This window comes from Rhodnius prolixus, unplaced genomic scaffold, assembly GCF_049639745.1.
Source record: "Rhodnius prolixus isolate KJV_2025 unplaced genomic scaffold, Rpr scaffold_8, whole genome shotgun sequence".
NCBI lineage: Eukaryota > Metazoa > Arthropoda > Insecta > Hemiptera > Reduviidae > Rhodnius > Rhodnius prolixus.
In genome coordinates this window covers 3,476,079-3,490,840 of record NW_027411593.1, presented here as the reverse complement: position 1 = coordinate 3,490,840, position 14,762 = coordinate 3,476,079, and the positions used below count along the sequence as shown (strand labels likewise).

Genomic DNA, 14,762 nt, shown 5'->3' with positions numbered 1-14,762 from the left:
TTAGATTGCTCTCTATTTCATTTCAATCACTACTTACATTTCTTTCCGTTCTCTATTCGTCCAATTCAAATATTCCTTCGGTATTATTACAATATACCTATGTATATAATTTATGTTCGTATAGATCATATTTGATAAAAGGAAATATTAATATTTAAACAAAAAATTTTGGAATGAAGCCTCACACGTCTTTCTGATATTACTAATCCCAAGGTTTTAAATTCGTCTTAACTCCGGAAATGGGAAACCTACTCCCTCCTATCCCGAATAGTGACGAATAAAAGGATTTTTTTTTTTTTGGGTGGAGGGAAATAATTCAAGTAAAAAAAGATTTTCGTGAAAATCTCCAAAAGTTAGACAGTCTATTCAGGAAAAACAACTACTTCCGGTTGATGTGCTTTCCTTAAAGTAGAATTTACCAATAAAAACCTTGTGACTACACAAACACATAGCCGAAAAATGACATTTTTTTTTTGGAGAAATACTACACCAATTCCCTTTAGGGATTTAGATCATCCCTAAACCTACTTCCAACCCTTAATCCAATTTTCCAGGAGATAAAGAGTTAAAGATCTACGTGCATGCAATTAGTAGATCAAGTTTAAAGGAGCTCGTTTGATGCACTCCAGCAGCATTCTGTATCTCCAGACTCTCCTGGAAAGCTGCAGCAAATCTCTTTAAACCAAAGTTCTGCTCGATGCTCCTTAGATCTACCATAAATAGCTTTTGCTGGAATGCCTTCAGCCTGGAACCATCTGTTAAAAAAGGTGAGCACATTCTCCGGCTCTGCTAACTCATAATTAAGGTACTTCTTCGTAGATTTGTTGGTGGATTACCATCTCTCTATTTATTCCATTACATTTCGGGACCTTGTCCCACCGTTCCGCCCTAATCACAATGCTCGAATGGCCTAATATTAGTAAAGAACAAATTAATTCTTTGTGTACGCTCTTATGCCTTTCAGCGTCGAGCTTTAGATAACTTTGGCCCTTTAACCAACGGATGTACGCTTCTCTGTTATTTGCCAAGTTTCGTATTAGAAGACCAGTCTGACCTCGCTTTGGTGCCAATCGTTCGATGTAAATCCAAATAGCCCAATCTTGGTGTGCGGCCTTCTGATTTGGCCTCCATCAACCACCTAATCTTCTCCTCTCCACTTCTCTTTGCAGACGTGGCCAAACCGCCTCCAACTGCCGATTCTCCAACTTGGTTACGAAGGGTTCAGTATCTCTTAAGCTGCTCCTTATAGTCTTTATTTCTAATTTTATCACGCTTAGTTTTCCCTTCGACCCGGCGGAGAAATCTCATTTCGGCAGCTTGTAACCCGGCTAAACGGCTGACCGCAGAATTAATCCGTCAAGGCAGTGGGGCTATAAAGATAATTGTAGGCCTATTAACTAGCCACTGCAGGCTCAGGAAACACATGCATCGCATGGGCCTGACAGATGATAGCCTTTGTAGGTTCTGCCAGGAAGAAGAGGAAACGGCACTGCACGTGTTGTGTCAGTGTGAGGGGGGCTTGTATGGCTAAGGATGTTACTTCTCGAGGGGAGGAAAAACCAAGGCCTGAGGAGCTTTACCCAGGAGCCACTCTCCAGAATTAAGAGTCTGATTAAGCGGACGGTTCTGGAGGGTGAGCTCTAAAGCCGGGGAGCCACAATAGATCCAAAGGGGTCGCAGTGGCGTAGGCCTTGAGGCCGCCCTAATTTAATCTAATCAATCTAACCCGGCTAAACAAGACGTTCTTAGGTACCTAAACTCCTCTACCTGTTCCATGAATGCCCCTTCACACTCCACCAGAATTGATGTGTAAGGAACAAATGTGGAATGAAATTCCCCCAAACTGGAAGATAATCGACTGACCAAATGACGTGTACACTCCAGCAACCGGAAGGATGGTTAGACTTCAAACCGCTAAAACACGTTTCAACGCACCAAATGGCTCCAAAAACAAACTACAGAGAGTAAATACTTGAAAATTACTTAAGACGGATCAATTACTTCCATCCAGTTTAATGGGGAGAACTCAAGTAGCGGCACTGAAAGTACTTATGGGATCTTCCCACACCCCAGTCTAATAGACTCCTGTAGGAGTCTGATTGTTGTATGTTTAGCCGAGTTTAATTGTTTCCATAGTATAGTGTGAAGTTTAATAATGGACTCTACCGTTAACTGGCCAACCATTTAGTTACCAACTAACTGTAGTGGGTTAGTATCGGGTTTTTTGGAGGTTACCTTGGTTACGAAATAGTTGTTTTTAACCGATTGTTCTGTGTACGTAAGTTAATGCTTGTATGAATCTCTTTCACTCAAAAAAAAATCGCAGAAGCAGCTTTTGATATAAGTGAACACCAACGGATGTAGCTTTGGGTAAAATCGACGAACCAGAAGTTCCAATATTTTGAGTTTCCGATCATTACGACAATAACTAGTTTTCTTCTAACTTGGGTGAGTAGTATGATTTCGGAGGTTCCAGGACGAATTTTTGCACCGGAAGTGATGATCTCACATTGCGTCATCATGACGTCACAAGACATACCTCTCATCCTAATAAATGGATGAGGGGGATAGGAGCGTGACGTCAACACTACGAAACAAAATACGTCACGATGACGCTACATGATAAAGGTATATTTTCCTTGTAGCGCATCTCCTACGTCACAAGGAACACCTCATCCATTTGGGCCACAAATGATTAGGATGAGGGATATGTCTTGTGACGCAATGTGAGGTCATCACTTACGGCGCAAAAATTCGTCCAGGAACCCCCGAAATCATACTACTTTGGTGCACTTCTCTGCATCTACAGCACGACAACAAGTAGATGAAAAAGTTTTTACTGATTAAATAATGAGAATATTTTGAACATTTATAATGAATGATACCGTGATCAATACTTTGATTAAACTGTTAATTAAACAGCATTTAAAACTAAATGTTAGTTATAATTAATGACATTGTACCTGTTAATTTAACCAATCAACTTATTAAATTGGTTGTCTTACAGATTCTAATTAGTTTGGAATTGTAATTATTTATGCTATAAATTTGAAATTTGATAGACGAAAATGTACCAATTTATAAAACAAATTAATCAACGTGCATAATTATGAAAATTATAGCTCCATTTTCTCTGGAATATTTTTTAAAATATTTGTACTAGATAAAACTTTATTTATATCCGGCATTCTTAAGGGGGAGAAATGAATTAAGGCTGTCCTCTAAAGTGCTATTTAGGGATTTTTGTACGGTTCAAACAGCTGTGGGTGCAATTTTAAAGAAAGTCTTTTTCCAGTTTTCTTGATTTTCTTGTGATGGTTGGACGGAAGGGATTCATTTTTACGTAGACAAAGCGAAGTATTAAGACCAATCAGGTTAGTCCAGTAACCTTCTCCCAGAGAATGTAGAGCGGATCTGCGCAATATAGTGATGCTGTGGTCGTCATCTTTTCTTCTCACAGTAATCTTTTTTTTAACGCAGAGAATAATGATAATATCTATGTCAACTTTGTTAGAATAAATTGGTCCAAGAAAATTCAATTATCGGAGAAAATCTTGTTAAATGTTAACACTTTATTATTAATTTTTAATTGCAGTAAAATGGTTAACTAATCCAACCTTTCTTACGTCCTAATTAGCAGGCAGGTAAAAAAAAAAACACCTGGACGAAGGAGCGAAGCAGAAAAAGACATAAAACACCTGCATCACTGGATATGTGCTAACAGGTGAACAGAGGGATTCACGGACAAATCCCTAGGGTGGGTTATTCCATTTTTACTACATACAGACAAACAAACATGCCTCCTATATAGTTCATCCCTTGTTGACCAGGACTAGTGCTGCACGAGAAACGAGACAAATCTCGGTCTTGGTACCGAGACCGAGACGAGACTTGAGCAACCGAGACCGAGACATGATATATATCTCGTCGAGAAATCTCGGTCTCGTCTCGGTTTTTTAAATATTAATTTTTAGCTACAAAATTATAAAATTGTGTTCTTTATTAATAAATAATCATTACGAGTATTGAATTAATTATTAAAAGATACGATTTTATTATATATGTTCAATATTACTACATCTATTTGACTTCGAATTACATAAGTAAAGTAAGCAAAGTAAAGTAATCGCCTATTTTTTCAGGCGGGGCTTTACGTCCAACTACCAATTAGGTGTCCCGGACGGAGGCGACTAGCAAACATACTTTACTGTAAATTTCTCATATTAACCATTAAATAAAATCCAAGGCCTAAGACCGGGAATCGAACCCAGTACCACAATACACATTAGCTTCGCAGGTCTCGCACCGCTCGGCTACCGTGGCGGCCCCCTTCGAATTACATAATTTTTACTTAAATTCACTAAATTTCACTATTCATATCATTCATTCATTCAATTTCATAAATTTCACTATTAATAATCTAATACTTTGAACTTTGATATTATTTGAATTATATTTTAGAATTTTGGAATTAGTGAATTTGAAAAAAAAGACCATCTATGCACCTAAAAAATATTGCCACAAATTTTCGTTTTTAAGATACACTTTGCCCAAGCATTGATACATAAAAGAGCTTTTACTGAGTTAGAGAAGATCTTCTATTGGTCATTATCATCGCAGCTTGCGAAAATAATCTTTCCGATGGCACTGAAGTTGCACAGATACTAAAAATATCTTTTGCCATTCTAGACAAATTTTTGAAGGAATTCTCAAGTGTTTTCCACCATTCTAAAATGTCAACGTCTACTGGTGCTTGGTCTAATTTGGTGTAATTAATTATTTCTGTCTTCCATGCTTCGGTGATATTTGCTGATTTTTGAGCAAATGGTGCAAAAATATTGATGCAGTCGTCGTCGTCGTCGTCAAAAGGTGAATCATCAGATTCTTTATCTTCACCAACAGCCATAACTAATGGAGCGGGAAGTTTGTTGGGAGGTGTATTTTTTATTTCACGAATCGACTTGTTATAGGAGGTAGATATGTTATTTGGGTCTTTCATTTGGCGCGTTTTTAACATCTTTTTGAAATTATATAAAGATATATAACAGTAATAGTAATATATGATGCATTGAAGTGTAAGTAGTTGTCTTCTTTTACACACATTTTCATTACCAATATATAAATTAAAATAATTATTAGAAAATTATAACATTTTTTGAAAAGATTATTAATAGCAAATCGCTTTTAATACTTAAACAAAAATTCAAAAAACCGAGACCGAGATATCTCGACGAGACCGAGACCGAGACCGAGACTTGAGCGACCGAGATCGAGACTGCATAAAGTCTCGCCTCGTCTCGGTCTCGTGCAGCACTAACCAGGACAATTCCTCCCTAGTAAATTACACTTTATCGCACACAATTGCACCCTAAAGTGAAACTGTTGAATATTGGCGAAAAACTATTAGAAAACGATCTTAACTTAATAAGAAAACTTTCTTGAAAATTGAGAATGGTTTTCTTTTCCGAATAATTTGTTAGCAGTATTTCTGAATAGCTACTTAAGATTATTATTATTTCCAAAAATAACAAAAAAATGTTAATTAACTACGAGAAAATAATAAAAGAAAAAACTCGTTTCCTATTTAAGGGTAAAACATTAATCCTAAAGATAAATTAAATTAAAATTTTAATTAAACTTCCAAGAAGAAAGGAAATATAATGCACCGGAAGTGCAATTTCAAAGAAAGACTTTTTTTCCTGCTATGAATTTGCCAAACGGATTCATTTGAAGCCAATCTAATGGCGACGTACTTAAGCTTAAATTTCAGTTTGGCTTGTAATTGTTTCTCAATTAGTAGTTTGGTTCAAAAGGAATGTATCTTATACTATCAACATTATTTCTATTAAATTGACTCTTTTTTTTAATGCAATTCTAAGTTAAAACAAAATTCAATCATATTCGTAAGAAAAAGTCATTTGAGTGTTCATTCGAGATTCTTTTTCATGAGAAAGTAAAATGAAACTGTCGAAAACTATTCGAAAACGATCTTAACTTTATATACAAAATTTCTCGAAAATTGAGAATGATTTGTTTTTCGAATAATTTATTAGCATTATTTCTCAATACATTAATATTAATACTAAAATAACAAAAAAAAAAAAAGTTAATGTAAATGCAAGAAAATATTAATAAATAATAATAAATGTTAATATTAATAATAAATGATTTAGAAAAATAAGAGAAAGTAGCACCATTGTTAGTACGCTGTAACCAGCCCATAACTGGTTATCATTGGAGGGGGCGTGACTTCACTAGAGGTGGGCGTGACACGCCCACAGTCTGCAACCTTACTACACTCTGATTGGCCACTACTTTGAACTTAATAATTTCAATGAAATAATTAATTTAAAAATTTTTTTCCAACATTTCTCTCATAGGTATTTGATAAACTTTCGAATTAAGCAAGAAAAACAGATTCCCTTTAAAAATACGATAAATAATTTTTTTTTTTTTTAATAATACTTTATTTTTTTACACCATTATCGTGAACAGGGACAAAAAAGTTGAAAATTTTTATTGTTTAATCCTGAAAGAGATAAAAGAGAAATGGGGCGTACTGTAGACTTGTAAGCCGCCATTAAATAGACTGTAAGCTTACTTTATACTCCATCAGGTGGAGAACTCTAGTGGCAATTTCTTTAAACATAAATGCAGTTTATTCATTCACATTTAACCGTGTTGACGTCTCCACTAGACACATTGAAACATGGTCACTCACTAGACAAATTTAGGACCACCTTAACACTCACATTTAACTTACGTATTTTATATTTAACCTCTATTTATGTTATAAAACACAAATTAAAGATGTACTTACTTTATATGGGACTTCGTGGATCCTGTAACAGAAAGAAAATATTTAAATTAATTCTACTTTAAATTCTCTTTGAATTCTGCATCAAACTCTGAATATTTGGAGGAAATACAAATATTTAGAAGGAAATGACGTAGTTACCCATATCAAAAAACAGATTCCAGGAAAGCCATAATAACCTTTAAAATTAATTAAAATTATAACTAATTCATGCGTAAATGTTTCATGAACAAATTTTAATGCGATTTAGGGAGAAGGTAGGAAATTTTAAGTACGATAATTTTTTATATTCAATGTTTAGTTGGCACACTGGTAACATTTATTTACTATTTGTATGTCTGTAAGACTTAGATTTCAGTATTACTTGCTCACTGTAGAGGCACCGTATTTTGAAAACAATCGCTAAAATATGAAGTATTAACAAATGGTTTTGACGTGTTATTCCTTATTAAAACTCAGAAATGCAATTATTTGAATTTTCCGGAGGTGGAGGGAGGAAATGACGCAAATAAAAGTAGTGGAACTACGTATGTGTGGTTACACGTCTCCCAAGGAAAAAATCGATACTCCACAGAGTGGCACATCCGGTGGGCTAATTTTGCCCAAAAAATTTTTTTTAAAGTCCGAATGGTGGGCACCTGATATCAAATTTTTAAATTCTTGCCATATTTCGTTTTTGAGTTTTGCTGGCCACAGACTGAGCATTCTCTGAGAGACCAGTCAGAAAGAAATACTGTGTATTTTTGAACTGGCGGGGAACTAAAAAAAAAAAACTGATTTCCTGGGAAAACTCAATATAGGAAATATCCCTCACGATTGCCACCCTAACTGTTTGTAAGGGGAAAAAGTGATGAAAAACAGTGCTGGCAACAAATAGCGAACTTTCAATTTCCTTTTAGAGATTATTTCGCATGTTTCCTTTGAAATAGAAAGTATTCATTTTATAAATAAACCTTTAACATCTGTATTTTATCATCATTGGAATTGAAATAAGAAGATTACGTAAGGAAAGAGACGTAGATGGTAGTAAACAATACCATATATACAGGTGAACCAATGAGTGTACGGCTGAAAGACCTTGTATGGACGTTATTTAGATACAAACTTCTTCCGCTCATTGAATTGGTGGACCAGTTAACAAGTTAGAGGCATTATAGCCCATTTTCTCGTATTCAATTTAGAAGGCATAATGGGATACTTCCGCCTTTCAAGAGGAAGTATTGATCTAGGTCACATTTTTAGGGATCCTGCGGCTATCTTCGCCAATCAGCAGAAATACTCATGTTCCGACAGGTTTTTGACAAGAAAATATGATTTCTATATAAAAATTTAAAAAAAAGAAAAAGTTTTTGGTCGTTGTAAGAAAGATCGTGAGAGTTAATTTTTTTTTTCATCACCTTTCAACTTTAAACTTTTTTTTCTCGGAGTAAGACCTTTCCTGGTTAATGCGGCCTTGAGTAAAAATATATTTGACCTTTCGTAAAGTCTTAGTAAATGTTGAGTGAAGGAGAAATGTATATGACCGACCAGCTGAAGGCTATTCCAGTATCGGAGTTCGAGCACTGCTATGAGGAGTGGAAGAAACGTCTCCAGCGCTGTGTGGCTTCAGAAGGAAGTTATCTTGAAGGTGACCAATATAGAATTGTAATTCTTTTTGAATAAAAAAATTTAAAAAAATCAGTCTCATTACTTAATTTACAGAACTCGTATGATTTAAGCTGCTGGTTTTAATTTCTTAGTCAAAGACACAGACCACTTCTTTGAACTCAAAACTACCAATTGACAGATAAATTCAGTGAAAACCCAGCATCGAATATCACCCCCAAGATTCCAATACTTTCTTTGTAGCATGGCTTAAGTGAAACGTAGTAGATCTAATAGAAGATGTGCCCATATTTGAAAATATATCTTCTGCAGAGAATATAGAATGAATAACAGCTGGTTGACGAGTCGACCTGCTGACCACTCCACTTTTCCAAGTGTAGCCAGCATACATTATCCATTCTCCAACTTCTCCACCAACACCTTCTCACTTCCTTTATAAGGTTTCCCTATTTGCTTTGGGAAGCCCTGCCTTCGAGTACTTTCAAGTACTATCTTCCATTCTACATCATTGCATATTCCTTGGATATAAGATTATTTTTCCTCCGTCTAGCTTTTCACATCACCAGAGAAAAGTGAAAATATTATTACTTGGTTTTACACCTTGTGTCGAAACACCGAAACCTTTTAACTTCCACTGTAATTTTTTTTACAATTTTTCTAATAAATAATTCTTGTTTGCTATTTAGATATAAAAGTTCCATTGAGAATTGTGTTTCAGAATAAAAGTTAAAGTATTGATGGATCCCTAAACAGTGATAATACTAAGAAAATGGACTAGGAAAAATCGCTGCCTGGGGGGAGCAGTGTTAAAGCTGAAGAGGAATGATCAACTCCCCTTTCACTTTCTGGATCCTCCTAAGGAAACCTGAGGAGCTAATCCGTGCTAATCAGATTTTATTAGGGTAAGGTATTTCCTCCCTGGCGTGGGGAAGTGGTCATCCCAATTTACTGGCTTGGATTTGCCCCGATTTCTTGGATTTGCCAGGATTTTTGAGCAGTTTACCCAACTTGGAATAATCCCCCCCACAACTTTTTAATTTGGGTCCATTTTGGGTGCATTGGGGAAGCTTTTAGCGGGACACCAGAGAGATCCAACCTGCGTCTTTCCACACCAACTTAGTACCACTCTTCCATAATCTTTTTGCTCTATTCTGAATGTTTATCACTTGTCGTAAACACCAATTTGTAGAAATCAGTCTTGTACTTTTATTATTTTCTCAAACAACCACCACAGCGCTCTACTAGAAGAAGATCCAAATTTTGGAAACTTGCCTAAGGAATATTTAAATCCAGTTTCAAATTCCTTTTGTCGCTTGCAAACTAAATTTAATTTAAAATACATCGGAAAACCTAAGTCCTCCTAAACGAAGGAGGAAATACAAAGTTCCCTTTTATAAGAAAAGATACCCAGCGCCAAATAAACTTTGGAAATACCGGAAATTACTAGCTTGTAACGTCTTCTCAAAAGCGGAAGAAACACTTAACAGGCACACTTCCTTCCTGTTTAATGTCAAAAGACTATTTACATTCACTTTTTTCTTTTATCTACTTCCTCCTCAGTGTTCCTTTTGTTTCTGCCAGCATTCCTTTTTTTAATTATGAAAACAGAGAGTTCCAAGAGGATGTCTTTGAGAAGGAAATTCCGGATATAAAATTACAACAATTTGATTATTATAAATTTTAATTCTTCTTAGATCTTTGCTTGGACAAAGGAAAATAAATTGTTCAAAGAAAATTCATGCTCAGTGGAGGGAAGAAGAAAAAACAAAAATTAAATATGGCGTCACACACACACACACACACACACTTGCCTTTGCCGGGAAGGTTACTTTATTAAGAAGGCAGAGAGAGAGAGAGAGAGAAAAAAATCACAATTTAATTATGTAGGCCGTGGCAAAAAGTGAAAAAAATAATAAAAAGTTTGGCATCACATGGACGTGAAAACATCTGACAAGATTTTCTTTTTCCACAATATTCAAGTAATGAACTTTTTTTTGGGGAGGGGGACTCTGAATTCGTGAGGAAAAATTGGCAAAAGGTAAGAATGTATTCTGTTTCAATCAACCCTCTTTCTTCAATTTTGGAATTTTTTAATTGCATATTTCTTATACAGACCCTTAAATGAGAATTTTTAAAAAATCTTTTATTGGAATTTACAACTGCAACGGTTGTTGCAACAAGCAAATATGGTAAAAAGAAATAACGGGAAATCATGATTGGAGAAGGCACCCAGTGGTGTCACTCCAGTAACGTGCTTTGCTCTCACGATAAGAGAAGATCACGAGGGTCATCTTCTCTTCAATCTCCTTAGAGGATTATCTGGTAATGTGGAGGAAGACAGGTATTCTATGAGAGGGCTAGGATGAGCTGCTGTAGAGGATTGAAATTTGAGAAAAAGAGTGTTAGCAAGATCTGTAATGAAAAAGGGATTTTGTGAGATCATTATGGATAGTGAGGTTAGATACAATACAATTTTCGTCGGCAGAGGAAGCCGTTGATGCATTCACAAAAACCATGTTTTGGAGATGTCTCAAGCGGAATGGAAAAAATGCTTTGAGAAGTGGTTCGAACGCATGCAGAAGTGTACAGATCATAAAGGAGAATATTTTGAAAAACAATAAAGTCATTTTCAATGACAAATTACTGTGTTTTATTATTAGGCTCAAAGTATAAATAGTGCCCCTAACGGAGCATTAAGAAGTTTTAGAAGTATTTTTTGGACTGTAATGTCTGGGGAGGCGTAGAAAGAGTTGGAACGTTTTTAGTCGATCCCCCCATACTTCGGATGCCGTAAGACCAAATTAGGTCGCAGTATCAGTAGACATAAGAGGTCTTTTGTTTTGTTGGTTGAGTTTAGATCGTTGGTCAAGTAGTCTGGCGAGAAGTTTTGTAGCGTTGGGCTAGTTTCTTGTCTTTTCCAGTCTAGTCTAAGGGGCATTCCATGTCCAACCGTTTGCTTCTAGGTACAGTCCAAGGTAGCGTACTTTTTGTCCACAGTTGGTGCAGGAGTTTGGTTCATGAAGATGGTAGGTAGGATTTTCCGTCTAATATGAGGGTCGTTTGAAAAGTCCGTGCAAAGTCAGAGAGATAGCACTACTGGCGCGTATCGAGGTTATGTTTAGTTAGTAGCATCTCTTGGAAGAACACACACCAAGTTTCAGCCAGATCGGTCTATTTCTTTGGGTTTGGCATTCGTTTGAATCGAGGAAGTCGAGTGATTTTCAAAAAATGGACGAAAAAGAATTTCGTGTGTTGATTAAACACTACTTTATGAAAGGCAAAACGCCTGAGGAGACTAAAGTGAAGCTTGATAAACATTATGGTGACTCTGCACCTTCGATTAGAACAGTTTATAAGTGGTTTCAAAATTTTCGGAGTGGCCATATGGGCACAAGTGACGCTGAACGTTCTGGACGCCCTGTTGAGGTTACTACTCCAGAAATCATTGATAAAATCCATGATATGGTGATGGATGACAGAAGAGTGAAGGTGCGTGAGATTGCTAGTGCTGTGGGCATCTCGAATGAACGGGTACATAATATTTTGCATCAACATTTGGACATGACAAAGCTATCCGCAAGATGGGTGCCGCGATTGCTCACGCTTGACCAAAAACGAAATCGTGTGAAGTGTTGCAAGGACGGTTTGCAGCTGTTCCAGAAGAATCCGCAGGACTTTAGGCGTCGTTTCATCACTGTGGATGAAACATGGATACATCACTACACTCCTGAGACCAAAGAACAATCTAAACAATGGGTTACCAAGGGGGAATCTGCGCCAAAAAGCGACCTTTTCCATCACGACAACGCACCAGCTCACACCTCAGCAGTTGTGGTCGCAAAATTAATGGAAATAGGGTTCCAACTCGTTTCACATCCCCCCTATTCTCCAGACTTGGCTCCCTCGGACTACTATTTGTTCCCCAATATGAAGAAATGGCTGGCGGGAAAAAAATTTTATTCAAACGTGGAGGTGATTGCAGAAACGAATGGCTATTTTTCAGACTTGGACAAATCCTATTATTCGGGAAGGGATCAACAAACTAGAGCAGCGTTGGACGAAGTGTATAAGCCTAAAAGGAGACTATGTTGAAAAATAAAAAATGTTTACCCCAAAAAATTAAGTAGTTTTTATTTTTGCACGGACTTTTCAAACGAACCTCGTACTATAAATGTCTTTTCGTAACGTTGGTTTTGATTCTCCATTTGAAAAGCCAGTCCTGTAAATGGTTGATGTGTGTTTGTAGAGTTCGTGTAGCGATAAGTGGATCGGAATGAGGAGATAAGATTGCAGTATCGTCAGCGAAGGTGGAAAGAATGGTATTTGGATGTTGAGGTAATCTACACATGCTTCATCCAGATTTGGATCATAGCACGTTCCCAGGAGAAGTCTCACCGAATTAAAACTCCTGGAGGACATGAAGAAACGCCGTAGAGTGAAGCTGATTTGTTGACATTGGTGCCAATTTACATTTTAAACGTCATTTTTTCGCCTACAAGATTTCACTATGACTGTGGATGCTGTCGCACGATCAGATTTATTGAAAAGTAATTTTTAATTAAGAAATGCTAGTAATTAAAATAAAATATTTAAAGCTTCTCATACAATACTAATTCAAGTATTAATAACAACAATAAAAAAAAAACTCAATTTACTTAAATTAATACAGCTTAATTAAATTCCATCCAATTGTGCTTAACCGCATTATGAAAACCAAATATTAGTAAAACATTATACATAATTAATAAACCTACTAAATCTATTCATAATTTTATCCTCTGTTGGGCAATAAATTTAAATGATTTAAAAATCTATATCTATACTGTTAGATCATGGGTTCAAGGGTTAAAAACTACCAAGATCTATCCCTATTTAACTAGTACACCAAGTTTGAAGAAAATCCTAGGAGCTCTATTCGAGGAATGCTTAAAAAATTCAGCAAAAGTTTTAATTTTGATTGACTGATGTTGGCGGTCCCTGGTGGCACCTAAGTGAAACACCTGAGTTACACCTAACATACACCTAAGTTCTTGATGTTTGGTCTCACACGAATGACCCTTTTTCGAAGTATTTCAAGAACCTCTCGGTAAAAGTGTTGATTGACACCGTTTGACCTTGTGGTAGAAAAAGGGTCATTCGTGTGAGACCAAACATCAAGAACAAGTTGGGTGTTGCATCACGATAATGCTCCTTGTCACACACAGCAATTTCGATTAAACGAGTTGTTTTGGCCAGTAAAAACATTCCTCCAGCCTCCTTATACCGCCTGACTTGAGTCCTTGTGACCTTTATTCTCTTCCCGAAGTTACAAAAATCACCTCAAGGGAACTCATTTTGGGACAGTCGAAAACACTCAACCCAACCAACCACAGGTGAAGGCTATTCCAGTATCGGAGTTCGAGCACTGCTATGAGGAGTGGAAGAAACGTCTCCAGCGCTGTATAGAAGGAAGTTATTTTTGAAGGTGACAATATAGAATTGTAATTCTTTTTGAATAAAATTTTTTTTAAAAAAATCAGTCTCATTACTTAATTTACAGACCTCGTATGATTTGAGCTGCTGGTTTTAATTTCTTAGTCAAAGACACAGACCACTTCTTTGAACTCAAAACTACCAATTGACAGATAAATTCAGTGAAAACCCAGCATCGAATATCACCCCCAAGATTCCAATACTTTCTTTGTAGCATGTCTTAAGAGAAACGTAGTAGATCTAATAGTTGATGTGCCCATATTTGAAAATATATCTTCTGCAGAGAATATAGAATGAATAACAGCTGGTTGACGAGTCGACCTGCTGACCACTCCACTTTTCCAAGTGTAGCCAGCATACATTATCCATTCTCCAACTTCTCCACCAACACCTTCTCACTTCCTTTATAAGGTTTCCCTATTTGCTTTGGGAAGCCCTGCCTTCGAGTGCTTTCAAGTACTATCTTCCATTCTACATCATTGCATATTCCTTGGATATAAGATTATTTTTCCTCCGTCTAGCTTTTCACATCACCAGAGAAAAGTGAAAATATTATTACTTGGTTTTACACCTTGTGTCGAAACACCGAAACCTTTTAACTTCCACTGTAATTTTTTTTACAATTTTTCTAATAAATAATTCTTGTTTGCAATTTAGATATAAAAGTTCCATTGAGAATTGTGTTTCAGAATAAAAGTTAAAGTATTGATGGATCCCTAAACAGTGATAATACTAAGAAAATGGACTAGGAAAAATCGCTGCCTGAATATTGATGAAAAGAGGCAATGGAATAACTTCAAGCTTCTCAGCGGATTTACTCAGTACTCAAGAGTACTGAGCTTAAGTCGGGCTAAGATGTATAGTACCA

The 14,762-nt window shown here is 36.3% G+C and overlaps 1 protein-coding gene across 3 annotated transcripts in view; it reads right to left on the bottom strand.

The window, feature by feature from the left end:
* LOC141450711 (zwei Ig domain protein zig-8-like) overlaps nucleotides 1-14,762 on the bottom strand; it is a 480,655-nt gene that overhangs the window by 332,180 nt on the left and 133,713 nt on the right. For all 3 annotated transcript variants that reach the window (XM_074121414.1, XM_074121413.1, XM_074121412.1), the window contains one exon: nucleotides 6,821-6,842. The gene's annotated coding sequence lies outside the window, so the exon portion shown is untranslated. The remainder of the gene's footprint in view (nucleotides 1-6,820; nucleotides 6,843-14,762) is intronic.